Source organism: Podarcis tiliguerta (assembly GCF_965153285.1).
Source record: "Podarcis tiliguerta genome assembly, chromosome: 2".
NCBI classification, from domain to species: domain Eukaryota; kingdom Metazoa; phylum Chordata; class Lepidosauria; order Squamata; family Lacertidae; genus Podarcis; species Podarcis tiliguerta.
Genome location: NC_139535.1, coordinates 112308750 through 112336054, shown reverse-complemented (window position 1 = coordinate 112336054; position 27305 = coordinate 112308750). Strand labels below are relative to the sequence as shown.

The 27305-nt window shown below is 44.5% G+C and overlaps 1 protein-coding gene and 1 long non-coding RNA gene across 4 annotated transcripts in view; one reads left to right on the top strand and one right to left on the bottom strand.

Annotated features, from left to right (window-relative positions):
* Positions 1–27305, top strand: part of CSAD (cysteine sulfinic acid decarboxylase) — a 742174-nt gene that overhangs the window by 101414 nt on the left and 613455 nt on the right. The gene's annotated exons all lie outside the window — the stretch shown is intronic.
* On the bottom strand, positions 122–25752 carry LOC310671782. 3 transcript variants are annotated; one of them, XR_014508184.1, is made up of 3 exons: positions 25233–25752; positions 17199–17323; positions 122–365 (listed from the first exon to the last, which is right to left on the bottom strand). It is a non-coding gene; the product is annotated as an uncharacterized lncRNA (long non-coding RNA). The 3 variants fall into 3 exon arrangements; XR_014508185.1 differs by lacking the exon at positions 25233–25752 and adding an exon at positions 24986–25059; XR_014508186.1 differs by lacking the exon at positions 25233–25752 and adding an exon at positions 24227–24715.

The following is a 27305-nucleotide window of genomic DNA, read 5'->3' as shown; positions in this document are numbered from 1 at the left end:
CAAGACGTTTTCTACCTCAAAGCTCTGGAGGTGCAGGGATCCTTTAGGCAAAGAGACCCCTGAACAAGTGGAGTGGAAAACAGAGGCGCATCAGCACCAACAAAACAAAACAGGAACCAGACAGTGTCAACATTTCTAATTCCTCTGATGGGTTTGTTCCTTGATGGTGTCAGCCAGCAAAATTCACATCGATGTCAATCACAGTTTTGTATGAGACTGCTGAGCAGGATGGTATCCTTTCGAAAAATAAAAATGATGCCAGCACACCAATATAAATGCCACTTAAACAGACTGGCCTTCATGGGTTGTTTTTCATCAGCCTCCAAGTGCAACAGGAACAGCTGCCAGGAGCCAGACTCCTCCACCTGAACAGGGAAAAAGTGAACGAGACAGATTCAGAAGGGCCAGCATCTTCATACCTGGACTGTTTTAAGGTGAAAATGAGAGAGACTTGCCAAACTGAAGCTTTAGTTGCAATGCAAGTTAACTCGCTTCTCTTTGGTGCTATGTCTATACAGGTGTTGCAGAACCAGATTCTAAGAATTGATGTTGTTATTCAGTGACCCAGGGAGCTCTGGGTCTCTTGCACCGGGGCCTGGATCTCCTGCCCCTTTCCCAAAAAACCTTTAAAATATAGAACTATTGCATTAAAATATGTTGCATCACAAATGTTCGGTAAATCATGACCCATTGTGTCCATCAAGTGCAACAGGTTCTCAAGAAAACCAACCGCTGACTTATTGATTCTATATGACACCAGTCCTAAAGGATCTACACTGACTCTCAATATGTTTCTGAGCACTATTAAAAGTGTTGGTGCTGAACTTTAAAGCCCTAAATGGCTGTATACCTGAAGGAGAGTCTCCATCCCCATCATTCAGCCTGGACACTGAGGTCCACCTCCAAGGGCCTTCTGATAGTTCCCCCAAATTACAGGGAACCAGGCAGAGGGCCTTCTCGGCAGTGGCACCCTCCCTGTGGAATACCCTCCGATCAGATGTCAAGGAGATAAATAACTATACAACTTTTACAAGACATGTATGAGGAAGTTTTAAATGTTTGATGTTTTGTTATGTTCTTATATGTGTTGGAAATCACCCAGACTGACTGGGGCAACCCAGCCAGATGGACAGGGTATTAATAAATAATAAAATTATTATTGTTGCTATTGTTGTTATTCTTATTACTATTATTATTAAGTTCACACTGATCTGGTATTCTATTGGGATTTTTTAAATTTTACTATATATTCAACAAAGTCAAACCAAATAGTACAAAATTTGTCTTTTAAAAAAATTGTCCTCTAAATCATAGAACTGTAAAGTTGGAAGGTACCCTAAGGATCATCTAGTCCAACCCCCTGCAATGCAGGAATATGTCGATGTCCCATATGGGGATCGAACCTCCAACCTTGATGTTATCAGCACCACACTCTAACCAACTGAGCTACCCAGAGCATACAAGATCCTATTCATTTTAATGGGACTTGAGCTAGCAGACAGCTTCCTAGTGCATTCTGTCCTTGGTCTTTATATGTCTATATCTGTATTTACTTTCCAGTTCCTTAACGAGAATCAAGATGTTTATAGGAACAAAGTACCAGACCGTATCTAAGCTGGACGGTTAAGTCAAGGTTTGTGAATCTGGCCCCATAAGTACCAGCTGCCTATGTCAGGAGCCTGAGGTCTCTAAGTGAGGATTCTAGCAGTGGAAACCAGAGACTCTCCTTTCTGCTCCTTCGTGGTAGCTTAAAGCAAAGGGAGCTGCTAGAACAAACTTCAACACCAACCTTGCAGATGGCCAGAAGTTGTATTTGGCTACATGGGACCAAAGGGGCTGCTGACTCTGGTCTAGCACTTCAGTCTGAGTATCTCAAAAGGTCAGGCATTTCCTTATTTATGAAATGTGTTAGACCACCCTTCCGAGAAACTCCCAGAAGAGTGTATCAGGTCAATCTCAAATCACGTGTTCAAAGCAACAAGTGAACCAAACAGCAGCATGAAGATTCAGTATAAAGATATAGCAGGTCAGATTAAATCTCATTCAAGCCATATCTGCTGGGATTGTCAGTTAGTTAATGAATTCTGGAAACAGATTGGTATAGAAATATCAGGAATTGTGGGTAGGAAGGTGGAAATATCTAAATTAATGGTTCTTATTAGCCTGAGTAGCACAGAGCTAGAAACAAAAGAGGAATGTAAATGGGTAAAATTGATGGTAATTGCAGCCAGACAAGTTATAGCGAGTAATTGGGAAAATGCAAAAGAGCTAGGGGTGAACCAATGGAGGAAAAAACTGAAAAATATTATAATTTTAGAATATCTAACCGTGAAGATACACAGAATGAAAGGGTTTAAGGTCAGTGAGGAGGAGGAAGATTGGTTTGAGAAAATATTGAATTATTTGGGCAGGTCTGAACAATTTGGGGCAATTAAAATGTTAAAAGTTAAATGAACCTTGTGGAGGGAGGAGTGTTAATGTATATAGAATTGTACATATGGTTGAATTTGAATATGTTATTATTGATTATGAATACCCAATGTATCAGCCACCTGGGGGGTCTCACTGTTTGTGTTTTGGTTGTTGGTAAAAAAAAAAAAAGTAATTAAAAAAAATCTCATTCAAGCCAGTTCTCACTATGTGCCATTATAGTCCCATCCACACTGTACATTTCAGAAATATGGCTTTCCCTAAAGAATCTTGAGAACTGCAGTTTACCCTTCTCAGAGCTATAATTCCCAGCACCCTTAATAAACTACCGTTCTCAGGATGCCCTGGGAGAAGCCATGTTGTGCTGGTCCCGAGCGTTAACCGTGCAGCGAGGTCCGGGTCCAGTCCAAGGTCAAGGGTGCGGTATGGAGGCTGTACGTCAAGGCTGAAGCAGGGTCCAAGGCAGGGAGTCGGGTGAGGTCAGGAACTCTGGCAGAAGAGCAGGACAGGTTGCAGGCAGGAACAGGCTACCAACAATGTTGCTCCCGCAACCTGGGACTGGGCTGGCTGGCTTTTATCTGCCCCAAGGCATAGGGCGGCCCCGGTCCAGAGGTGACTCGCCTCTCCTGGCCTGGAGGCGAGCACTCCTCCTGCGAGAACTTAGTTCCCTCCGCCTCTCTGCCCTGAGCCTCTGCAGCTCAGGAGAGGCTGGAGGGTTACTGGACCCAGAGGCAACCTCAGCCTCCCCTTACGGGTCTGAGAGTGGAGCACCTGCAGGCAATGGGTCCTCCACCCCCTCAGGAGCCAGAGCAGACTCTGCTGGTGCCTGCACCTGAGGATCCAGCACAGGTGAGGACCCTTCAGGCTCAAGCCCCAGCCCCGGCTCAGCTGGTTCTGGAGGCGGGGACTCCTGTGCAGGCTGGGATTCCTCAGGTTCAGCCTCCGAGTCCGAATCCTAGGCCATCACACATGTGCTTTAAATGTACTTTACATGCATGGTGTAGATGATGTTTCTACCTGAGCAAACAGCATTGCCTGGCACTGGAACAACGTCATGGTTGGTGCCTGGCAAGCCTCCCTGGAGAGGGCATTCCATAAACAGGGCACTGCAGCCAGAAATGCCTTCTCTCCAGTCTGCATCATAGGCATCAACCGAGCTGTTCTGAGATTGACAGCTTGGCTACCTGCCTCCTGACTTGACTAACAAGTTGCCTGCAGGCCTTCAGCCCTGTTGCTGTAACGCGGCCCCAGCTCTGTGTAATTAATGGTCCTTCCCATACCCTCCAACATTTCTCTGGTTAAAATAGGGACGTCCTATTGCATTATTAGGAACGCGGGTGGCACTGTGGTCTAAACCACAGAGCCTAGGGCTTGCCGATCAGAAGGTCAGCGGTTCAAATCCCCACGACGGGGTGAGCTCCTGTTGTTCGGTCCCTGCTCCTGCCCACCTAGCAGTTTGAAAGCACGTCAAAGTGCAAGTAGATAAATAGGTACCGCTCCGGCGGGAAGGTAAACAGCGTCTAGGTGTGCAACCCCAGAGTCATCCGCGACTGGACCTAATGGTGAGAGGTACCTTTATCTTTATATTATTATTAATAATACATAAATACATAAATAAAAATAAAAATATTATTAAATAAATAAATTAAATAAAATTATTATTATTATTATTATTATTATTATTATTATTATTATTATTATTATTATTATCCCAGCCACTCTGCACGTCTTCCAACATATATAAAAACATAATAAAATACTAAACATTAAAAAAACAACCTATACAGGGCTCCCTTCAGATGGCTCGAGGGTCACATAATACCATACGCTCCAATATTTCTCTGATGAAAATAGGGACATCCTAATGGACATTCTGAGATTGAATGAGAAACTGGGATAGTTTCTGTAAATCTAGGACTGTCCCTGGAAAATAGGGACACTTGGAGGGTCTGCCTTCCAATGCAATCCCCAAAACATTGTGTGAGGGGAGAGCTCTGTCTGGAGCTAAATGTCCAGTGCTGCTTGTTAAAATGTTCTAGTCTAGACTCTGAAGACAAGGGCTAAATATGTTTTGAAGGCAGTTCAGGATGATTAGCCACAGCCTAAGCTGTCTGCAATGCTGTGCTCTTTTTGTTCTGAAGGTGAGCGAACATGTGCAGCAGTATGTTTGTGCCAGGAGGAGCGGATTTCGTCAATGAGCCAAATCTGAAAAAGAGCTGGGCTTTTAAATGCAGTTAGTGCAAAGTGTGAGAAAAGTGTGCCCTCCCATTATTCTGGACTACAACTTCTTTCAACCCTGATTATCAGCCAGCTGGGGATGATGGGAAATGTAGTCCAAAGGATCAGGAGAGCACTATTGAGGAAGGCTGGCCTCCACCTATTAAATGAATACCAATGAGCACTTGGTCTTCAGCTGGTGTATCACAGCCTAGCAAGTGAGTAATACCAGTGGAAATTCCTCCTTTTACCTTCTTAAAGATCTTTGTTGCAGGAAAAGAAGGGTATGAAGAAATAAATTTATGTACAGTGTGTTCTCGGGAGGGGAAGAGAACCTAATTGTGATGGCCTGGGATTCGGATTCAGATGCTGAACCTGAGGAATCCCAGCCTGCACAGGATTCCCTGCCTCCAGAACCAGCTGAGCTGGGGCTGGGGCTTGAGCCTGAAGGGTCCTCACCTGTGCTGGATCCTCAGGTGCAGGCACCAGCTGAGTCTACTCTGGCTCCTGAGGGGGTGGAGGACCCATTGCCTGCAGGTGCTCCACTCTCAGCCCCGTCAGAGGAAGCTGAGGTTGCCTCTGGGTCCGGTAACCCTCCAGCCTCTCCTGAGCTGCAGAGGCTCAGGGCAGAGAGGCGGAGGGAACTAAGTTCCCTCAGGAGGAGTGCTTGCCTCCAGGCCAGGAGAGGCGAGTCACCTGAGGATCAGGGCTGCCCTGTGCCTCGGGGCAGATAAAAGCCAGCCAGCCCAGTCCCAGGTTGCGGGAGCAACTTTGTTGATTGTCAGTTCCTGCCTGAACCCTGTCCTGCCGGAGCTCCTGACCTCACCTGACTACCTGCCCTGCATCCAGCTTCAACTTCTTCGGACTGCCTCCATACTGCACCTTCGACCTTGGACTGGATTCGGACCTCGCCTCTCGGTTAACCCACGGGACCAGCACACTAATATGGCTGCAACTGGCCTTTGCTTATCGGTAGAGAAAGTTCCAGCCATGTTGCATGGAGAACACAAGCAGCAGAATGATGGAGAAAAGAACAAAAATAAGAGTGGGTCCCACACTGAAAGTTAGGGTTAAGAGTGAGATCTGATCTGTATCTTTAAATTCTTAGATGTGCTAAGAATATTCTGTTCAGTTCTACTCTTAAGCACTTAGGAAAGATTACAGCAGGTGAAGTGTACTCATTAAGCCCACAGGTGAAATCACAGGTAAGCAAGAGGTGAAGAAGAAGAAGAAGAAGAAGAAAGAAGAAGACACAGCCTCATCAGGCAGGCTTTATCAGGACCATGGAAAGCTCCAAGTGAGTTCTACTGGCTCCACATCTTGGGCAATGGGAAAGATGTCTCAGTGAGGAGTTGCAGCTCCAAGTCCTGTTCGGCAGTTACCCCTGACTCCCTAAAGGAGATGGTGGTGCATTTACCAGGTCCTTGTCCAGTTCTACAACATAATCTCAGGTTTTTGTGACACAGAGGAGACAAAGAAGCTACTGGGGAGTCGTCCTCAGAGCCTGAGGGAGTTGGAAGAGGTATGTCCCCACAGGAGGGCACAGGAGGAAATGCTGGATGTTCCTCCTTGAGGAGTCTGCATCTTCACCCTCACCAGAGCCTTCCCTGGGGCAGTTCAGGAGTCATGACAGGGTGACAACTTAGTTGCAGTACCTTTCACCAATTTCTCCCCATCATATTTGCTTTCCTGCTCGTTTTCATGGGTGGAAGAAAGGAAGGGACATCACAGCCATAGAAATAATTTGAGAGACAAGCCACGTCTCTCTCGTTTCCCTCCTGCCGCATGGCAGGACATACAGGCACGTAAGGCCAGACCTCTGGGCTGCGATGTGACAGCCCTAAAAGGTGTGATGCGGTCTTGGAAATGTTTAAGCCCACTGAGCTGGAGGATATGCTTTATGACAAACCCAAGCTGCAAGGAAAGAGAGACGCAGACATGCTAAATTTATTTAGTAAATCAACCCTCTCCCAAAACCCAACCTAATGGAAAGAAAGATGGAAGACCTCAAAGGTCTGATCTTCATAGCTCCTGAGTTTCTTTGAGTTGGCCGTGGTATGTATTCTGGATTGAGCCTTCATTCTGCGCCTCAAAGTACCTTTCTGTCCAGTTCCTATTGGTACTGGAAAGGACTTTGTTTAATAGATCAGCTTGTGTTTGTGGAGTCATTTGCAGATGGAAATATAGAAAATCCTCATCTTTGTTATTTTATTTAACCGTAGAAGCAAAACAAACATTTAAAAGTCTTGCATTCTGATAAATAAATTATGATGAAGCAAAGAAGCACATTTTGCCCCAGAAACAACGGGGTGGCTTGCTGTTGTTGATTTTAATTCTCAAATTTATTAAACATTAACATGGCATACAAAGTTTTCTTACATTTGCAAAAAACATAGGACAACGGTATGCTGTACAGATGAAGAGGTAATTAACAATAAGCAGAGGTAAGTAACACAGAAGGCTGATCGCCGAAGAATTGATGCTTTTGAATTATGGTGCTGGAGGAGATTGAGAGTCCCATGGACTGCAAGAAGATCAAACGTATCCATTCTTCAGGAAATCAGCCCTGAGTTGGACAGAGTTGGACATGACTGAACGACTAAACAACAACAAGTAACACACACACACACGAGTTTCACTAAGCATGTTCATATCCATGTATTCTTGTATAAAAAGATTGTGTGAATAATTGCCATTTCCTTTATGTTCTGTTTCAGGAGAAGATCAGTTCTCTACAACTGGAGAATTGTATTTGACACATCTAGCTTTCGTCCAGGCATTTTAATACATTCATAAATGGATTCCAAATGGCAAAGAAAATGTACATTGGCTTTGCTTTCCCCTTGGCTAAATTTGCAGTAAATATCCATTTTTCTGCAATACTCTTGTTCCAAAATCTGTGGAGCCACACATCCAAAGTACTGTATTTTTCGCTCCATAAGACGCACCAGACCACAAGACGCACCTAGTTTTTGGAGGAGGAAAACAAGAAAAAAAAAATATTTTGGATCTCAGAAGCCAGAACAGCAAGAGGGATCGCTGCGCAGTGAAAGCAGCAATCCCTCTTGCTGTTCTGGCTTCTGGGATAGCTGCGCAGCCTACATTTGCTCCATAAGACGCACACACATTCTCCCTTACTTTTTAGCATGGAAAAAGTGAGTCTTATAGAGCAAAAAATACGGTAAGTGTACCTGACAGTTTCAAACTTTTTTTCTGTCTCCAGCCTTATAGAAATGATTTGTTTTTGACATCTTCATTCTTCCACCTCCTATATATTCAGAAGTGCCAACTGAGTGATATAGTTTGCTTTGTAATCACAGTGATCTCCTTAAAAATCATGGTCCAAAATGTGATGCATTGGCCAGACATTCCCAACACTTATGTATACATGAGCCCCATAGCCCATATATAACAGTTATAACACTCAGAACTGAACTAGGTTGCATTTAGTAGAGTTAGGTACCAGCAATGGATCCTTCTTAAGGAACAGTCTCTGGCCATTGCAGAGACAGATTTTACAGGTTGTTTATTCCACAAGTTAGTCCAGGCATCATCTTGTACAACTTGTCCAATATCATGTAACCAGAGCCCTTTTAACGAATAAAATTTTTTGCTGTTTTGTCAGCTGGAAAGGAATATATCCTGGAAGCCAGACCTTAAGTAGTATGCTCAAATCCTACTATAAGATATTCAGATATTGCATTCTTTCTCTTAGCTTGTAAAATTGTAAAATGATGAACCTGGTAAAAATTAAAGCTCAAATAGACGGTAAATGAATGGCTACCGAAAGGCCCCCAGACTGACTATGAAAAGAGGCAAGGGAAAATGTTAAAATATATTTTGAGGGAAGGTTTCAGAACGGAGTTTGCACACACCTGAGCAATCACTACTACTATCACCGCTGAAGTGCTTGATTCCATGGGCTTTGAGAACTAAAATTAAGCTAAGAATTGGGGGTATTGTGACCCTCTCAATGTTGTTCAACTCCCATCTTCCCATATCATTGACTATGCTAGCCCAGGATCCCTGACTTAAGAGGATCCCAACTCCACCAACATGTTGTCAGTAGATTAATGCCACTGGTGGTTACACAAGGACACAGCAGTCTGTGCCACGTCTCAACCACAAGAAGAAAAACGGGGCATCATTGGCTGCAAGGAACCCTGGTGCCCCACACAGACCCATTCAAAGAACAGCAATAATTGCTTATTTCCTCTCCTGATTGGTTTGGAGGATCATACCATGGAAAGCATAAACATGAAGTTTGCTTTTCAAGCCAGAGTATATTTTCTTTCGAATGCCCTGGTTATTTTGACTGAAAATAACAGAAGGTGTGAAATGTCTTCTTTTGGCACCAAGGAAGTCTCACCTGGCTCCCTTCAATGTCGCAGTCTGAAGTGTGGAGACAATGTCCAAGGTTCCATTGCTTGTGGGTGGGGTGATTGGCCTCCTCCATCCTCTGTCCCAGCGAGTGTTAACAACTTTCCGCCCACTTGGCTTCCTAAGCTATAATTCTCAACCTCGCTGAGTCCTGCCCCTGCAGAGAATACTGGTTTTGTGACCTTTGAGGACAGGTGGGTTTGTGGGTTGTTAACTCAGCTATATATTCCACAATAGACTATTGAGAAAAGCAACCTCCTCTGGGCATGAGGGTGTGGTGGCATAAATATATTTCACTGCAGAAAATAAGTTTCCGATAGTTCTCAGCGTTATTTATTTACTCTTTATTCTTTTTGTTGGTGGTGATAATGGATTCGTTCTGGCAGTAGCAATTGGTGCCTTAAACATCTAGTACAGGGGTGCCGTCCACTGTCCCTCAGACCTAGTGGGGGGCCGAACTATATTTTTTTTGGGGGGGGATTAACAAATTCCTATGCCCCACAAATAACCCAGAGATGCATTTTAAATAAAAGCACACATTCTATTCATGTAAAAACACCAGGCAGGCCCCACAAATAACCCAGAGGTGCATTTTAAATAAAAGCACACATTCTACTCATGTAAAAACACCAGGCAGGCCCCACAAATACCCCAGAGATGCATTTTAAATAAAAGGACACATTCTACTCATGTAAAAACACCAGGGAGGCCCCACAAATACCCCAGAGATGCATTTTAAATAAAAGGACACATTCTACTCATGCTGATTCCCAGACCATGCGCAGGCCGGATTTAGAAGGCAATTGGGCCGGATCCGGCCCCCAGGCCTTAGTTTGCCTACCCATGATCTAGTAATGCCAACAAAGACATTCCTCCATCTCCTCCAGTCATGAGCCCCTCAGTAAATGACATTTTGGTTGTCATGTATTAAGGCCACTAAAAAAAGCAGCCCTGCAGGATCTGACAAAAGGCCTATTTAGTCCAATATTCCCAACCCTCCAACATTTCTCCAATGAAAATAGGGATGTCCTGTTCAATAACAATTTTATTACAGTGGTACCTTGGGTTAAGTACTTAATTCGTAACCCTTTTAAAGCCATCCTAGTTGGTGGCCATTACTACTACATCTTGTGATAGTGAAACCCATCGTTCAATTTATGTGATGTCTGATAAAGTGCCTACAGATTATTGACACAATTGCCGTAAATATTAATGCTGCAAGTCCAAAGTTCAGCTTTCTAAGAAACCATTCCTTTGCCAAAACCTTTTCTCATATGTTAACCAGCATTCAGAACATGATACAGTGGTACCTCGGTTAAGAACTTAATTCGTTCTGAAGGTCCATTCTTAACCTGAAACTGTTCTTAACCTGAAACACCACTTTAGCTAATGGAGCCTCTCGCTGCTGCGGCGCCGCCGGAGCACGATTTCTGTTCTCATCCTGAAGCAAAGTTCTTAACCCGAGGTACTATTTCTGGGTTAGCGGAGTCTGTAACCTGAAGCATATGTAACCCGAGGTTTTGTTGTTTAGTCGTTTAGTCGTGTCCGACGCTTCGTGATCCCCTGGACCAGAGCACACCAGGCACTGATGTCTTCCACTGCCTCCCGCAGTTTGGTCAAACTCATGCTGCTAGCTTCACGAACACTATCCAACCATCTCGTCCTCCGTCGTCCCCTTCTCCTTGTGCCCTCCATCTTTCCCAACATCAGGGTCTTTTCCAGGGAGTCTGCTCTTCTCATGAGGTGACCAAAGTATTGGAGCCTCAGCTTCAGGATCTGTACTTCCAGTGAGCACTCAGGGCTGATTTCCTGAAGAATGGATAGGTTTGATTTTCTTGCAGTTCATGGGACTCTCAAGAGTCTCCTCCAGCACCATAATTCAAAAGCGTCCATTCTTCGGCGATCGGCCTTCTTTATGGTCCAGCTCTCACTTTCATACATCACTACTGGGAAAACCATAGCTTTAACTATACAGACCTTTGTTGGCAAGGTGATGTCTCTGCTTTTTAAGATGCTGTCTACTGTATTTTAGAATCAAAAGAACAACTCGAATGTTGCGGACAGTTGGGAAGGTTAATGTTAAATGGCATAAAATGTTCAAGTTGACCTTCATTTTACCCCCAAATCTTAGTGGCCCTTCCTGCATCCTGCATTCCTTCCACACCCTTCCTTCCTAAATGAGCAACCAAGGTTGATCCTTGTGACCTTGGCTTCACCCGTTCCAGCTTCCTAGTGCAGCAGAGGCACTGTGCCAGTTTCACAGGCAAAGATCTATAAAGGTTTAGCCACGTCCTGTGTTTAGGCTCTTCAGCTGGAGTTAGCTGGGAAAGCTAACCTAAAGCCCACATAAGAACTCTTCCAGGAAGAAATAAGGAAATACGGCTGATTTTAAACTGGTCTAGGCTTCCAACATGTAAGAGACGCTGACAGCCTACGTTAGTAAGTAAGTCGTTTAGAAGCTAGAAGCAACCGCTTATGTATTTTCACTGCAAAACAGGCAACCCCCCATTTACGCAGAGGTTATGTTCCAAGGCACCGCAAACATCAGTGAAATCACTTATACAGTGGTACCTCGGGTTACATACGCTTCAGGTTACATGCGCTTCAGGTTACAGACTCCGCTAACCCAGAAATAGTACCTCGGGTTAAGAACTTTGCTTCAGGATGATAACAGAAATCGTGCTTTGGCGGTGCGGCAGCAGCGAGAGGCCCCATTAGCTAAAGTGGTGCTTCAGGTTAAGAACAGTTTCAGGTTAAGAGCAGACCTCCGGAACAAATTAAGTACTTAACCCGAGGTACCACTGTATTTGAAACACCATTGGAAAAAGCCTGCAAGCACCCCATTCCAACCACTGCCCCATTCTGCCCCTTTCGTGATGTGACAGCTATTGACTGGACTATTCAATAGTGGGTTTAATACCAATATCAAAGGTGGGGCACTTAGAAGCCCAGGTAATCTTCTTAGAATCATAGAAAATGGGAGATACGTAGCCGCTCTAGCAACATATCTCTATTTCCTTGCATCCAGAAACATAAGAAAGGCTTTCACTCTTGCTAGAAGCTCGGCCTTGCCCTCACCGGTTCTGGAAGGCTCCTATAGAAGAGTCCCGTACGCACAGAGACTTTGCGCCTGACCATTAGGGGAACTAGGAAGCCCCAAACATCTATTTTTTAGATGTCCTTTTTATGTTGAGATTCGTAGAGACACCACTGATCCTTTCCTGAAGAAGCTCGCCGATCTTTCAGACGGGTCTAAACTTAATTCTCTCCTCCTAGGCAAAGATCACAAGACGACCTGGCTGGTAGCCAGATTCTGCGCCCAGATTTGTAGGCACAGATCATCCTCTAGAATAAAATAGCTTACTGGGGAAATGCTGAAGTTACCCTTTGGGGCACCTTAGGGTTAATTTTTATGGTAACCCAAATCTCAGTTGTATGGGTGTATGTATATATCTCAATTTTAACTCATGAGCTATTGCTGCAATCTGCTCCGATTGTATATTTCATCTTTATGAACGCTGTTTTTATTGTGTTATGCGAGCTAATCTTTGACCATAATAAATCATCTTTTAAAAAAAATCTAATCTTTTTAGTGTCTGGGGTGGTGGTGGTGGAAGGGTACACATTTTGAACCATGGTCTACTATCACTTGGGGCAGCAGGATCTCTCTCTAAGCTGTTTTTGGTAACAGCTGCCAGACAAAGGAACTGCAGCCTCTTATTTGGTCTGTGAGAACATCTGCATGATCCTGCTCTGATCAGTGGCGTTGCGTGGGTTGTCAGCACCCGGGGCAAGGCAAGTAATTTACCCCCCTAACCCGGGGCAAGGCAAGTAATTTGCGCCCCCCCCCCCGCTGCACTGTCCCTCCCCCAGATAGTCCCTCACTCTCCGCACCGCACCGCACGCCTGGCACCCTCCCCTCCACAGTGGGCGGCGACCTGGCGGCTCGGATTGGATTCGCACAGCCAGCACTGCAGTGAGAGAGAGTGAGTGAGCCAGGTAGGGGCAGAGAGCTGCGAGTGCGAGCGCCCCCCCTCCCAGATGTTGCGCCCGGTGCGGCCGGCCCCCCCTGCACCCCCCACGCTACGCCACTGGCTCTGATAGGTTGACTCTGGCCTTCTCCTGGTTGCCCGAGAACTATAAATGCTTCTAGGGTCTTGTTGACAAATGGCAATCGCAGAGATCCTATGTCAGCTGCAAGTCAAGGCCTCCCCACTCCCTAGAGAGGGAGAAAATGATGACACAAGGATCAGTGTCTTTGTAGCGGAGACTGGGCTTCCATTCTTCCAACTGCCTTGAAGCCTCCTTTGGAGACATGTGGCACAATATAAATCTCATAAAACACACAAGCAAATAAATTAGATCACTATCGGTTAGAAATGGGTGAGTATGTCAATACTGGTTTCTCTCAGTTTCTATTTTCCCCCCCAAGCTTAAATATACTTTTCCACATTTCCATATCAGTTTGTGATTTTAATAATAATAATAATATCCTCATGAAAATTCACCAGCACTTTAGGACGAATTTATGCTAATATACACATTTTTGCATGTATATGATTGAAATCTCAATTTACTCTACAAGATGTACTATATATATATATATGTAATGTATTGTAAGACTATTACTAAAGCCTGTTATATTGGGGGGGGGGAAATAAATAAATAAAGTAACCACCAATACATCCATTTCAGTTTAAACATAAAAGTCTATATGTTGCTTTGGAAAGTGTGGATTAAGAAAAAATTGCCTGTAAATGCCAACTAAATTGAATCTCTCATCCCACCCCTAACCTCGTCCCCAGGCTATCTGGCCCTATGAAAGGCTGTCTACCACCCACCCACCACCCCCTGGTACAGAGAAAGTCTAGAAACCCCCTTTCTTAAAAACCAAGAGACAATACAGCTTCTGCACGTGCAAAACATTTCTGGGTCTGAGAATTCAATGAGGAGGGGAGTCTGTGGTTACCTATGTGCGGTTTCCTCCATTTATGCTTTATTTAGCATCATGGGATGGATTTGGGTCTCGTGTGTGCCAATGTTACGCTGCCCTAACTCAGTTTCTGTCCGTTTGCACTGGTGCGCGCTAGTGACAGCAGAATCGAGCAGTGTGTAATGGTGTCAAAGGCAAAGCCAGGAGACAAGGAAGCCTGTGTCTGGGAGGAAATATAAATAGAAAGCATTTTGTTCTGCCTTCTGCCGGGGGGATGAGGCAAAGCCACCTCGGAGGTTAAATAAATGATTGGGGCATGTAACAGAGAATCTATTCATGCCTATGCGTTAACGCCTGTTTGTAGAGGGTGTAATGTCATTAATGGGGAGTTTGGTGAGTGGGCCTTGGCCTAGCGAAAGCTGTCATCAAGTTACCTATCGCAGCCCATCTTCAGGTAGGTTTGCATGTGCAAAACTGGGCTTATTTCTATGTGGAAGCACCTGAATCTCCACTGCCCACATCCAAAAGCAGTGTTGCTTGTACTGGTGTATCTTTAATATATATGGGCAACCCTTGTCCATTTCAGTTTTTCATGTTTACAATCTTAAATTCAGTTCTCCACATTTTGAAACATTTTGCTTTTTTTTTTAAAGTCCTCATAAAAATTCATCACTGTTTTAGTGTGAATTTCTCCTATTGTACAGCCTTTTTTGACAATTTTGCCTAACATCCGTATTTTTGCAAAGCAGTTTTCCTCAATTTAATGCATTTTGCCCGTTGTTTTCACCAGTATATGCATATTTCCCCAAGACTAATACTATTAGGAAAGTCACCTGGTGAGCATTCAAGCTACTGTCATTCCAATTTCTGGCTGATATTACATCAATGAAAATTTGGAGGTTTGCATAGGAGACAGGTAACAGGTCCATAAAGGCTGCCGAAAGTTGGTCAAACCTACTAGCCAGGTCTAACCAGGTACTAAACCAGTGTTTCCCAAACTTGGGTCTCCAGCTGTTTTTGGACTACAACTCACATCATCCCTAGCCAGCAGGACCAGTGATGATGGGAATTGAAGTCTGAGAACAGCTGGAATCCCAAGTCTGGGAAACACTGTACTAAACCTACTAACCAGGTACCTTACTTTTGTTACAGATATTGTGTCTGGCTGCTTAGAGTAGCAGGAGAGGAGGTGGAACTTGCTTATGTGCTCTGAATGGGTAAAGGTAAAGGGACCCCTGAACATTAGGTCCAGTTGTGACTGACTCTGGGGTTGCGGCGCTCATCTCGCTTTATTGGCCGAGGGAGCCGGCGTACATGCTTTCAAACACAAAAGGGTCTTTCTGGCACAACACAGATGTAACACCCTGCCACAAAGCAAGTCCACTAACAGTAAACCCAGATTTGGGAATTTTTTCAGTGAGCACAATGTGATCTGGACAATGTGCAAACTGTGCTTGCATGCACACCACTGAATTGGCAATAAACTGCCATGCCAAAGCACCCGCCTTTTGTTTATGTACCACAAAACTCAGCTCGGCCTTCTCTGCCTCTTCCCCGCAAACCTGCCCCTTCTGTTGTATTCTTAGCACACACAGATCTCAGTGATCTTGACAAACCTGCTTTCTACCCATTCAGATGCGGGGGGCGCTGTGGGTTAAACCACAGAGCCTAGGACTTGCCGATCAGAAGGTCGGCGGTTCGAATCCCGTAGCTCAGTCCCTGCTCCTGCCAACCTAGCAGTTCGAAAGCGCCTCAAAGTGCAAGTAGATAAATAGGTACCGCTCTGGCGGGAAGGTAAACGGTGTTTCTGTGCGCTGCTCTGGTTCGCCAGAAGCGGCTTAGTCATGCTGGCCACATGACCCGGAAGCTGTACGCCGGCTCCCTTGGCCAATAAAGTGAGATGAGAACCGGAACCCCAGAGTCGGTCACGACTGGACCTAATGGTCAGGGGTCCCTTTACCTAACAACCACAGGCCAAGATGGCTCTTCTCAGTATGAGAGAAGATTGGAACATTTGATATTTATAGTGGACTGCTAGATAAAACTGAGACAAAGGAGCACCCACACATCTGACCCACAGCTGAATTCCTTGTGCCCCTCCTCTCCTTCAGCCCACAAACAAGCAGGTGTCATTGTGGTACCTTAGCAGTAGGAGGGGGACGTCAACAACTCCACCGCCCATTGTCTGTCACCAGCTGTTGACTTCTTGGGAGCCCCTAGAACCAAAGGGGAAAATGTAGGCTCTGTAGCGCGAGGCCTGTGAAAGGCTTCCTATAATCCCTGCCTTAGCTGCCCAGAGGAAGATAAACAGCCCAAACATAGGCCAGTGAATTACTGTTAATATTATGGAGACCATAAATAGCCAAGTGAAGAGAGAAAGCCACTGGCTGTACCACAGAGTGGTAGGAAGCTCAAACAGAATAATATTTAAAGAAGCAGCCCCACCTCATTAACGAAGGATGAAGGCCAGTAGGGCTGGCACTGCAGTTTAGTCAGGCAGGCAAACAGCTGGGGTGTGCGATGCTGGGAAATCAGCTTAGCTTGGCATGAGGGCAGGGGCATGCAGTACTGCCAACTTAACTGAAGAGCCCATTAGGTGCAAAGCTGGCATTGATAGGTAGGATTCAAAGCAGAGGCTGACTTCACTCTTCCACTCAGAAAGATGCATATATATTGTCTTGATCAGAACCCAAAACAATAGGCAAGCACCTTCCTTTCAAACCAGGAAAAGGTCTTTTAATATTGCCTCCAGGTTTCCTTTCCCCCCGTCAGAGAGGGATGGGATCATGATCTCTAGGCAAAGGTGTTGCAGGGGAGGCAAGACTAGGAGTAGGGGAATCTGTTGGTTTTGGTTTCTCTCCATTTTTTATTTTCCCGATCAAAACCACAGCCCTCCACATTTTCACATCGGCTTGCAATTAAAAGGGGGGGGGGGGGATGACACTTTATCCCAGCATATGCATTTTTGTACACATCATTTTGTAGGAGCTGCATTGTCAAATTCAGCGCCGTGCAAATTTTGAACATGCTTCAGTTCACATCTTTTTTTTCAGAAAGTACAGATTATGTACGGTTTGTAAATGTGAATTGAATCTAATTTCTCCCCAGTGCATACTGCCTCTGTCTTGAATGATGTTGTCACTGCCTGTATTCTGGCAGATGGAAGGCAGGCTGCATAGGCTTACCCCACTCTGATGACCGAGCATCTAACAAGCGTATGCAGTTTTTCAAGATGTACCTCAGCCTCTCTCACTGGGCACAGTTTGGAAACGGCTGTTCTGTAAGCAGGAAGCACAACAAGGGAAAGGAACAGCACTAAGACCAACTTTTGTTAAGTGTCATGGTGCTTCAGGGAGAGAGTACCTAAAATAAAAGCAAAAAAGGGGGAAGGGGTAAAAATGTGAAGAAGCAGAGATTAGCTCCTGCATTCAATCTCTGGGCTGTTGTTATGTTCTGAGTTGAATAAGATCCAAAATGCAGCAGTCTGATTGGTCCTAGAACAATAGGATTCAGAATGCAGCAGTCTGATTGGTCCTAGAACAGTAGGATTCAGAATGCAGCAGTCTGATTGGTCCAAGAACAATAGGATCCGGAATGCAGCAGTCTGATTGGTCTGCAGGAGCCACCCAATCCAACTCCAGGTGGAAGTGAATCTGCAACCTGATTGGCCTACAGGAGAATCCCAGAATTAGCCAATCACGTGGGGCCCATTGTGTAAATAAAGTATATAAAGCAGGCATTTTGGGGGAACTTCTATTCCTCACTACTATAAGCTGAATAAAGAGCATGAAATCCATACTCGACTCCGAGTATATTTCAGCTGTATATATCCTCAGCATCTACAACTACACAGCTTTACCATGGAATGGAATTTCAGATAAAGGGATAAGTATTTGAGATGGGGAAGCTCAAAAGAGGAATGCCTGTCCTCTGCTCATAAAAAAAGTGATTTGGATTATAGCCATGCCCTTCCTTCTTCCCCCCAGGCTAAAAAAAAAAAGCTCTACTTTGAGGAAGAGGGAGGGATGGGCCTTCTTTTAGAGAGAGGAGACTCTTTTCTGTACTATAAGATTAAAAGTACACATCTGTAAGGTTATTAGGTACTATATTTACTTCACATATTCATTAAGTTTGGGGCATTATTTTTAAGCCCCCTGAGTATCAACTAATAACAGAAACAACTGAAGCCTTTGAACCTGTAATTCATCGTGGCACATAGCCTGATAGCTACATTAGTGAAAATGAAAAATATATGTGCATTACTGACAGAATCAATTATGAAAAGATCATATTTTTCCTTGGGGTTCCTTTGTAAGATATCCGAATGGTCAATGTAATGTAAGTCGCACTGAGCTGCACTTGTGCTTTGTAACATAAATCTACCGTATTTTTCGCCCTATAGGACACACTTTCTCCCCTCCAAAAATGAAGGGGAAATGTGTGTGCGTCCTATGGGGCCAATGCAGGAGAGTTCCCGCCGTGCTTCCTAGGCTTGCGGATAGCGCCCTGCATCCCGAAGCCTGGGGCGCGCTGAGCAGTGTGCCCCGGGCTTCGGGCAGATATCCGCAAGCCTGGGGAGACCGGCAGGTCCCTGGGGTTTTTTAATAAGTCCACAAAGGCTAAGCTATCTTGTCTGTACTGTGAACGTCTACATTTTACGTTTCAAATGAATAGCAACAAATATTTTAAACCACAACTGTTATTTCATTCTGATAACTTGAAATCTCTCTTTCTTCCTTCAGTTGCCACCTACAAGATGGGCTCTTACTTTGTTTCAACACTAAGCAAGCAAGCAAACCAGTTTGCCCCTTTCCTATGCTTTTAGATTCCAAGCCCTTTGAGAGAAAAAGAGTGACATTCCCAAAGGGAATGTATTTACAATGGAAGAGGTCCAAATAACTGGCAACTGGAATGTCGTCGTTCGCCCCCCCAACCCGCAGTGTCCTGATAGACTTCCTTGTGAGCCTGGTGACCTCACACAAAGCTGCCCTTCTATTTTTGCACAGCAGGCTAAGGAATGCTGGCGGGAGGGATGCAAACTAGCCAGAGCTCTGAGAGGCCAGTCTGAGCCAGCTTATGCTCACACAGGGTCCTGTGGCTTCAATGGTGACTGGGCTTACTGGAAATTAGTGAGGTTGGATGAGACAACAAGATTCCACCCTGAACGAGAGAGAAGGTGGCTGGCTGGTGGCAAGAGGAAGGAGAGCAGGATGTGTACTTTGGCATCCTGGGAATCTGGAATGCATTTTGCTGCATTAGGTAGCATAAGGTCTTCTAAACCAAGGCAGGGAATTGGAGATTTCAGTAGCTTTCTCTAATGTAAGATGCCCAGGAGGGGGTTGCTCATTGGATGGTCAGGGTAATTTGCTACAGGATTTCCTAGAGCCGGTCCCATCCACATGGGGATTTCTTCGGAAGTGTGATTAGTGATTATGTTGTAGAATTCATGGCATTTGACAAAGCCAGGTCTGACTGGCAGATTTCCCATGGTGGCTGGTTGTACAAATCTCTGGTTTTACCTGCCTTGTTTTCATTAGGCAAAGAAACAGGATAATAAAATAATGATAATCCTTCTTCCAATTCAGGGTGATGCTGAAGGGTTTTTTATGCTCATATTTTGTTTAGATTTTTTTTTTGTAAGAAGAGAAAGATGAGGCAGATGAGGCTATACAATAATAATCAGCAGCCTTTCCTAACCTGGTCCCTTCCAATGTTGCTGGGCTGCAACACCCATACAGTGGTACCTCGGATTAAGAACTTAATTCATTCTGAAGGTCCGTTCTTAACCTGAAGCACCACTTTAGCTAATGGGGCCTCCCGTTGCCACCACGCGATTTCTGTTCTCATCCTGAAGCAAAGTTGTTAGCCCGAGGTACTATTTCTGGGTTAGCGGAGTCTGTAACCTGAAGCGTCTGTAACCCGAGGTACCACCGTAATTGGTCCCCCCCCCAAAAAAAATCTCCCGAACTTGTATGATAGTTTTAGTATATACAGAAAAAACAAAAAGAGGGAGGAGAAAAGAATCCCTGCTCCTTTAAAAAAACAACTACTTAATCCATCAAACACAATATTTTATTATAAATTTTTTTTAAAGTCCATATCAAAGATAATAGAAAGGGGTCAGTTTAAATAAATAAATAAATAAATAAATAAAAGCACATTAAAACTATGGTTACAAATTAATATATTGGAAGATAATCAGACCCAAAAGGCAAATGAGCATTTGAGGTCGACTGGTACAACCAGGAGGAGTAAAATAAGTCAATAAGGGCCAGCAAGATTCTGGGTGACAGGAGATGGCCAGGTGTGGAGGATTCCCTGGTCCTGAATGGGGTAACTGTGCCCCTAAAGGACCAGGTGCACAGCCTGGGAGTCATTGTGGACTTAACAATTGTCCATGGAGGCACAGGTCAATTCTGTGTCCAGGGCAGCTGTCTACCAACTCCACCTGGTACGCAGGCTGAGACCCTACCTGCCCGCGCACTTGCCAGAGTGGTACATGAGCTGGTTATCTCCCGCTTGGACTACTGCAATGCGCTCTATGTGGGTAATCCCTAGTTTGCCTAATGGGTAACCCAGCGCTGTGATAGCCTGCAGATCTAAATCTGTGACAGCTGATTCACACATGCAAGACATCACTTCCATTTCAGCTATATAGGGCATGTATATCTGAAACAGCTGAAACTCTAGCATAGGTCATCAGTTCACGTGTAGGAAAAATCCAAAGCAATTCACCCTCAAAATGCTGTTTTCTTTCAACTTGCGCTTTGCACATTATCACAACAAATATTTGCTGCAGGTTTTAGGTTGATTGTCCCCGATTTCTTTTCTGCCTGCAAATTTCAACACAGTCCAGGGAACATTTGACTCTGATTATTCCTAATTATTTTCCTCTTGGCATTCTTCTTACATTTCATAACCTTCTAATCTCATCTGAAGTCATCTTCCCAAGCAGCTGGGCACCAAAGCATGTGCTGTTGCCAAAGTCCCTCGAAATCAGTAAGACTGCCCAGAAGAGCTTAATAGGAATTTATTCCAAAAGCCCTCTTCACAAATCTGATGCATTCTGGTCCTAATTAATGAATGTGGTAACTATAGTAGTTCCTTAAAGATCTGAACATGTTGAACTCCCCCGCCCAAACAAATCTGCTGAAGCAAGAATACAGTATATCCTTCTTCTATCACAGAGAAGAAACAAGTTAAAAATTGAAATAATGATGTTTTAGTAGTGCACATTCCAGAAATGCAGCCATATTAAGTGTCAGCAGTTCATTTTAATAATAAGTGGTGCTGGGCTCAAACTTGCTTGGAAGGCCTATTCCTACATTTGCATACTGTGGTTAGTCAACAATAATAGAAAAGCACTCTGAACATGTTCAGGTGACCTAAATCTAAGTCCTGCGTTGAAAATGCTGACAAATCAGAGGAGTAGGGAGTTAAAGAGATCATATTTCATTAGATACTTTGCCAGATTTATTGACATTTCAATTTTCATTGTATAATAAACCTGCCATATATACTGTATTATCCTTTGACTTCTGAATACCTGAGCTTCCCATCTTGTCTAATTTCCTTCAGATACAAATATTGTAGCTGATAAAGGCAGCCATCCAAAAATAAGTAAATATACATAGGATTGCACCATTCATATATGGAACTTCTACTTGGGTCCTTCAGATTATATTCTTTGCTTGTTGACACACAAAACTTTATCACTCGGTTTAAGATAGTGAAGTAGAACAAAATAGGTTTTTGGAGGTTTCCCAGATTCCTTCTGGTTCGTTTTCTAGGTGCGTTACCTAGGTGCTCAGTAGAATTAGTGGGTACTGACAGGTTTTATTTTTGGCTGATAGAGGTCAGTGCTAAAACTGGAGAGTCTAAATCTATTTAAGGTCATGCCTGGTCTCTGCCTGAAGTAGGGATGGATGCATCAGTCTACTGCCTGTCTGTATCGTTTCTGCAAGTCTTCATTCATAAATCCATTCCCTTTCATCCATGCAATCTTGCAAGAAAGAAATGGTGGTATTTAAATCAATTTTTACTCAGAGTAGACCCATTGAATGGTGACAGCAGCCACGAAATTAAAAGACGCCTGCTTCTAGGGGGGAAAAGCAATGACAAACCTAGACAGCATCTTAAAAAGCAGAGACATCACCTTGCCAACAAAGGTCCGTATAGTTAAAGCTATGGTTTCCCCAGTAGTGATGTATGGAAGTGAGAGCTGGACCATAAAGAAGGCTGATCGCTGAAGAATTGGTGCTTTTGAATTATGGTGCTGGAGGAGACTCTTGAGAGACCCATGGACTGCAAGAAGATCCAACCTATCCATTCTTAAGGAAATCAGCCCTGAGTGCTCACTGGAAGGACAGATCGTGAAGCTGAGGCTCCAAGACTTTGGCCACCTCATGACAAGAGAAGACTCCCTGGAAAAGACCCTGATGTTGGGAAAGATGGAGGGCACAAGGAGAAGGGGATGACAGAGGACGAGATGGTTGGATAGTGTTCTCGAAGCTACAAACATGAGTTTGACCAAACTGCGGGAGGCAGTGGAAGACAGGAGTGCCTGGCATGCTCTGGTCCATGGGGTCACGAAGAGTCGGACATGACTAAACAACAAGAACTTTGTCATGTTCATTAATTTCAGTGGCTCTACTTTGAGTAAAACTTCGATGGATACCACCCTACAGTACCTGAAACTGAAGAAGCTTCTTGTAGAACAGGATTGACTCCAACTCTTATCAGCCCCAGCAAGGACTGATGGGAGTTGGAGTCCATTAATACCTGGACAGCCCAGGGCCTCCATATACACTGCCCAGGCTTGGGTCCCAGAGAGGTCAGTTGGGTGCTGCTAATGCAGCAAAAACAATGTGGGAGGCAGCAGTTGTGAGTTACCGGTCTCTGCAGGCACTGTGATTGTCCAGTGGTCTGACTTCAGCCCTAGAAGCTGTCTCATTGGTAGACCACAGTAAAGAAATATGGAATCCTGACCCTGTAGCAGCTTTAAAGCTCCAAACTACAAACCCAGGCTATGTTCTCAAGGACATTTCAGACTGGGTGACCTCCTGCTTAGACAATTGGAGCATCCAGACTTTGGATTGCTGCAACTTATCATTCATAAGACTGCAGCACCAGGCAGGAAAGGAATGGTTCTTTACTATTCTAATGTTGGACACACAATTTAAGCAGACCCAGTGAAGTCAATGGAAATGACTTAGGTCCATCAATTTCAATGGATCCACCTTGAGTCAGAGTAGGATTGGATACAACCCATGGCAGACCTTCAAGTGTCCCTATTTTCCAGGGACAGCCCTGGATTTACAGAAGCCATCCCAGTTTCTGATTTGATCCTGGAATGCCCTGCTTTTCCTTAGTACATAGCTTTTTCCATCTGAGAAATGTTGAAGGGTAGGGGTGTTTTTAATGTTTGATGTTTTATTGTGTTTTTTATATTCTCTTGGGAGCCCAGAGTGGCTGGGGAAACCCAGCCAGATGGATGGGGTATAAATAATAAATTATTAATATTATTATTGGATGTCCCTATTTTCATAGGATAAATGTTGGAGGGTATGGAATTTTATGTCATGTTTCATTATGTTTTTATATATGTTGGAAGCCGCCCAGAGTAGCAACCCAGTTAGATGTGTGGGGAATAATAATAATAATAATAATAATAATAATAGTCTAAATGTAAAGGGACCCCAGACCATTAGGTCCAGTCGTGGCTGACTCTGGGGTTGCGGCGCTCATCTCGCTTTATTGGCCGAGGGAGCCAGCATACAGCTTCTGGTTCATGTGGCCAGTATGACTTAGCCGCTTCTGGCGAACCAGAGCAGCGCACGGAAACGCCGTTTACCTTCCTGCCGGAGTGGTACCTATTTATCTACTTGCACTTTGAGGTGCTTTCAAACTGCTAGGTTGGCAGGAGCAGGGACCGAGCAACGGGAGCTCATCCCGTCGCGGGGATTCGAACCGCTGACCTTCTGATCGGCAAGTCCTAGGCTCTGGTTTAACCCACAGCGCCACCCGAGTCCCTTAATAATAGTCTAGGACGTCCCTATTTTCATGGGAGGAACGTATGCCACTGCCCTCATTTTTATTGTGTCCAGGTAAATATATGGTTGATAATATTCACTCTCTGTAGGCAGGGCTAGTCGCCCAGTCCAATTCAAATTCCCAGGTTTTCTGCATGGGGATTTGAGCGAGAAAGCAGCTGTTCACCATTTATGAAGATGGCCTTTTGGTGGCCTGCGGGGATACATTACAAACCTGAGCAGACGCTGAGATTCAGGGAGGGAGTGTGTGCATGCATGCACCTCTGTCCCTCTTTAGCTTGCAGTAAAGTAGGGCACGGAGCCATTTCTTTGGGGGAAAACTGAGGCATTCTGTCCCAGGAGCTGAATGACCTCTTGATCCTTTTGCAAGGGCATGGCTTAGCCCAGGACAGCTCTCCGGGCAGGCCTGCATTCCTGGCATTCCCAGCGCCAAACCGAGGACGCATTCCTGTCCCAAGTAGGCCGGCCTGTGTGCTTCTGCCTCCGAAGTCGGTGGTGCGAGGTTGCTAAGAAACGGGCCTTCCCCTCAGACAAAGGGCCCACTGTCTGGTGTGCTTCTGAAAGCACAAGCAAATGAAAAGGCCCAAAGGTTCAACGAGGGAGAAGGAATTGGGGACCGCGTATCCCCTTTCACGTCCTCCGCCTTAGTTAACATCTTCACTGGGAGTCGGCCAGAGATGCGGGGAATCAGCATCTTCTTTCCCACAGATTCAAAGAAGGGCAAACCTAAATGTGCGCCCTTTATTTTCAACTCTGCTTTTTTAAAGCACGTAACCTGCAAATGCTGTAATAATAATAATAACAACAACAACAACAACAACAATAATTTATTTGTACCCCGCCCATCTGGCTGAGTTTCCCCAGCCACTCTGGGTGGCTCCCAATAGAGTGTTAAAAACAACACAGCCTTAAATATTAAAAACTTCCCTAAACAGGGCTGCCTTCAGATGTCTTTTAAAGATAAGATACCTACGTATTTCCTTCACATCTGAAGGGAGGGCGTTCCACAGGGCGGGCGCCACTACCGAGAAGGCCCTTTGCCTGGTTGTCTGTAACTTGGCTTCTCGCAATGAGGGAACCACCAGAAGGCCCTCAGCGCTGGATCTCAGTGTCCGGGCTGAACGATGGGGGTGGAGACGCTCCTTCAGATATACAGGACCGAGGCCGTTTAGGGCTTTAAAGGTCAGCGCCAACACTTTGAATTGTGCTCGGAAACGTACTGGGAGCCAATGCAGATCTCTCAGGACCGGTGTTATGTGGTCCCGGCGGCCACTCCCAGTCACCAGTCTAGCTGCCGCATTCTGGATTAATTGCAGTTTCCGGGTCACCTTCAAAGGTAGCCCCACGTAGAGCGCATTGCAGTAGTCCAAGCGGGAGATAACTAGAGCATGCACGACTCTAGTGAGCCAGTCTGCGGGCAGGTAGGGTCTCAACCTGTGTACCAGGTGGAGCTGGTAGACAGCCGCCCTGGACACAGAATTAACCTGCTCCTCCATGGACAGCTGTGAGTCCAAAATGACTCTGAGGCTGTGCTCTTGGTCTTTCATATTAACCCTGTATATTATCTGGCTTAAGATTTCTCTTCCACGGCTTCATCTTGTAAGGCTCAGATGACACATTGGTTAGGAAGGTTTGCTCTAACAAGAATGTAACAGATAACAGCAGCAGCAACAACAAAAACCATCCTATTTCTTATTCTTCCCTAGAAGAATCCAGAGCCATCTAGTGACTAAAGTATCAAATGACAGCTAACAGTGTCCGTCTGTGAAATGTACAATACAGCATTGGTAAGAATAGGCTTGCCATACATCAGAAAAGTTCCTGGCATGTCCTGGTTTTCTGGTTGTAAAAATGGTGTCATGGAATCGGCAAAATAACACGGAAAACCCGATGTATGCGATGGGAAAAGCAGTGGGAAAAGCCCCAAAAGCTGGGTTTGTTTGGTTTGTTCCCCAGAAAAAAGCTCAAAAATTTTGGGGCCTTCCTAAAAAAAATTTAGGAAGGAAGTTGACTGTTTTTTGTTTTTGTATATATATTTTTATTCCATTTTCTGATTTACAATTTAAAATACTCATTTACATATCCTTAAAATATCAATGACATCCCTTGTTCTCTTTCCATGGTTCATTTTGCATATCATAAATCCCTGCATATTTTACAAAAACTAAACCATTCAGTATTCCATTATTCCATTATTACATCCATTGTTGAATTTATCTTAATGTTGACAATGTTTTCAAGTGTACACAATTTCCCCCCATATATTCTATAAATGTTTTCCAATCCTCTCTAAATGTATGCTCCTCTTGTGCTCTTATTACTGTATATATGTTAAATCTGCAAGCTGCACATATTCTGTCAGCTTAAGTTGCCATTCTTCTTCTCACTCATTTGCCAGGAATTTTACTGTTTGAAATATGGCAATCCTAGGTAACAACAACCTAGGGTAACAACAACAACAGTAGTAGTAATAATAATAAATGCTATTTTTCTAGAAAAAGTGGTGCCTCCCTCTTTCTCTTAGAATGGCAACGGCACACACCTGAGAGGTTCCAGAACCAACTTCTGGCGAGTTCCCTCTGAAAAAAAAGCCTAATAATAATAATAGTAGTAGTAGTAGTAGTAGTATCAGCAGTTGGGGAAAAGGCAGACCTGGTTCTGAGACCTTGAATGGCCTCTGTCAATCAGAAGTAGACAATACTGGTGTTCTAGATGCACCTAACTTGGCGTACATTCATATGACTTAGGTGTGCCAGAACTCTGTACAGAGCAACAGTTGTTTTGCTTGTCAAGCTATGAATAAAACCAGAGAGTCCAGCGTTGCGTCCTACAGCTGGCCATAACTTTAGGAGCTCTTCATACAGGTACCATATTCATAGAGTTGCCAGGAAAGAGACCTTGGCGGTGGCATTTGGCTAACCCTATATTTGAGCATACCCTGTCAAGGTCAATATTGAATCCATTTGGAGACTGGTGGCAATGCTGGACCCTGCTTTGGGAAGGTGGAAGCACCAGAAGACAGTCAGTCAGTCCCTTTCCTTCTATGGACACTTTGTCCGTAGGCAGTGAAGGAAACACAAATTCTGCAGAATTTGAATTATTTTCGATATAAAGCAGCCCAATGGCAGGGAGTGGAGCAAGGTGGGATAAAGCATCATGTTAAATTCTCTAGAGAGAATGAACTGGGATTTGTTTACTGAATATTGCAAAGAGACAAGTTATTCAAATGTTCAATGTTATTTTGTATTGCTTTGAACTGAAGAAATGCATCAGTGTTTCTGTTACAAAAACCA